Source organism: Limulus polyphemus, unplaced genomic scaffold (assembly GCF_000517525.1).
Source record: "Limulus polyphemus unplaced genomic scaffold, Limulus_polyphemus-2.1.2 Scaffold2903, whole genome shotgun sequence".
NCBI lineage: Eukaryota > Metazoa > Arthropoda > Merostomata > Xiphosura > Limulidae > Limulus > Limulus polyphemus.
In genome coordinates, this window is record NW_013668513.1 from 70,958 (window position 1) to 74,223 (window position 3,266).

Below are 3,266 nucleotides of genomic sequence, written 5' to 3' on the forward strand. Positions count from 1 at the left end.
TCTCCGACTCAGGTTACAGAACTTTCCAATGTTCCTACGTCAGTAATTCTGTACGTTACAGAACTTTCCAATGTTCCTACGTCAGTAATTCTGTACGTTACAGAACTTTCCAATGTTGTTACGTCAGTAATTCTGTACGTTACAGAACTTTCCAATGTTGTTACGTCAGTAATTCTGTACGTTACAGAACTTTCCAATGTTCCTACGTCAGTAATTCTGTACGTTACAGAACTTTCCAATGTTCCTACGTCAGTAATTCTGTACGTTACAGAACTTTCCAATGTTGTTACGTCAGTAATTCTGTACGTTACAGAACTTTCCAATGTTCCCACGTCAGTAATTCTGTACGTTACAGAACTTTCCAATGTTCCTATGTCAGTAATTCTGTACGTTACAGAACTTTCCAATGTTGTTACGTCAGTAATTCTGTACGTTACAGAACTTTAATAGGTCAGTGATTGTGTACATTACAGCCTGACACTTCCCTGTAGGTCAGTGATTGTGCACATTACAGCCTGACACTTCCCTGTAGGTCAGTGATTGTGTACATTACAGACTGACACTTCCCTGTACGTCAATGATTGTGTACATTACAGACTGACACTTCCCTGTAGATCAGTGACTGTGTACATTACAGCCTGACACTTACCTGTACGTCAATGATTGTGTACATTACAGCCTGACACTTACCTGTACGTCAATGATTATGTACATTACAACCTGACACTTACCTGTACGTCAATGATTGTGTACATTACAGACTGACACTTACCTGTAGATCAGTGATTGTGTACATTACAGCCTGACACTTCCCTGTAGGTCAGTGATTGTGTATATTACAGACTGACACTTACCTGTAGATCAGTGATTGTGTATATTACAGACTGACACTTACCTGTACGTCAATGATTGTGTACATTACAGACTGACACTTCCCTGTACGTCAGTGATTGTGTATATTACAGACTGACACTTACCCGTACGTCAATGATTGTGTATATTACAGACTGACACTTACCCGTACGTCAATGATTGTGTATATTACAGATTGACACTTACCTGTACGTCAATGATTGTGTACATTACAGACTGACACTTCCCTGTACGTCAATGATTGTGTATATTACAGACTGACACTTACCTGTACATCAGTGATTGTGTACATTACAGACTGACACTTACCTGTAGATCAGTGATTGTGTACATTACAGCCTGACACTTCCCTGTACGTCAATGATTGTGTATATTACAGACTGACACTTACCTGTAGGTCAATGTTTTTGGACAGCCCTTAACTTCTACACATTACACCTCGGTTTCCATTATCCACAGCTGTCTATTTGCTCCTTGATACAGATATTAGCAGCTCTTCTATTTTCCGAGTATATTCATTTAAATTTTGTTCGTAATTTTTTAATTGTACAACTATTATTTGTAAAGGAAGGTCTTGGTGGGGGTCACGAACATTCAAAATAAGGCATGACACAGCATGCCTAGTTTGTCAAATAGTATAGTGTAAGGCAAGGCACGGTAGCGGAGTTTACCAAATCGTATAATGTAAGGCATGACACAGCATGCCTAGTTTGCCAAATCGTATAGTGTAAGACATGACACAGCATGCCTAGTTTACCAAATCGTATAGTGTAAGGCATGACACAGCATGCCTAGTTTGCCAAATCGTATAATGTAAGGCATAACACAGCATGCCTAGTTTGCCAAATCGTATAATGTAAGGCATGACACAGCATGCCTAGTTTGCCAAATCGTATAATGTAAGGCATAACATTATACGATTTGGCAAACTAGGCATGCTGTGTCATGCCTTACATTATACGATTTGGCAAACTAGGCATGCTGTGTAAGGCATGACACAGCATGCCTAGTTTGCCAAATCGTATAATGTAAGGCATGACACAGCATGCCTAGTTTGCCAAATCGTATAATGTAAGACATGGTATAGCAGTTGAATTTACTAAATCTAATAGTGTAAGGCAATTAAGGCTTAGCTAACTGATTAGGCGATGTCATAACCGCCTAGTAATTTCTATAATCTTAATTGCACGTCCTCCTATAAAAGTAAATTTACGTCTCTGAATCAAAGATACGAAATAAAAGCGTCGTTAAATTAACATGGTCTGTTATGTTTCACTCGAACGAGAAGTTACCTGTGTTTACAGAGCAAACGCATTTCGGTACAATTAAATATACAACGTGCATTGATAAATCAACTAAAACACTTGAAATATTTTTAATCAAATCTGCCTACCAGTCTTTTTAAACGCGCGTGTTCCTTCTAGACATATTCTAATAAACATGGCCGCTGTCGTAAAGTTGGGTAATCAATTACAAGCACTACTTGTTGTACCACGTGGTTATAAGATCAATAAAAAGAGCCGCATGCCTTACCTTTTTTTGAAAAGTAAGACGTGTGAGTCAATGTGTCAGTTTCTAGAATTTCAGCCATTTCTGCTTAGATATTACAAGCTGCTGTTCTCGCGTTTTTTTTGTTTCAAGTCGGGTTTGTCTTTAACGAACTAGATTGTAAAGAAAAAGAAACAGTTCTTTATCGTTATTCATAACGATATGCATGTTACCTATTTTCAAGAGAAACATCGAAAATAAACAATCATATTGTCTGTTTTTTTTACACTTCTTTCAATGTTATCCAAACTTACAAATATCTGACCGCAAAGGCAAAGTGATCCAACCACATGCCAGTTTGGATTGATGACGTAATAATACTCCACTTGCCGCAAGAAAAACAAAACAAAAGCAAACACGTGTAGTTCTTTTACGATGCCCCCCCCCCCACCAGTGGCACAGCGGCATGTCTGCGGAATTACAACGCTAGAATCCGGGTTTCGATACCCGTGGTGGGCAGAGCACAGATAGCCCATTGTATAGCTTTATGCTTAATTACAAACAAACGTTTACGATGGTATTTTATTAAACTTGTGGCCACTTTTGCTCAATTTCGAACTTGGTGAGAGAGGTGGGTGGGGGTAGGGGAATTCAGACACAAGAAGAAAAGAACCGATAATTTTACATTACTGGCGTTTTCAATGCATTCATCAGATAATTTCCACATCTTCGCTCTTCGTACACAGAGTTCGTGACTCGGAGGTGAATGCTCTACCAAATGAACTGAACGACTGACAAGTAGCCCTCTAGCGCTTGCTAATAAAAACATTTTTAACTATCAAACTCCTACAGTTCCGGGCCCGGCATGGCCAGGTGGTTAAGGCACTCGACTCGCAATCTGAGGG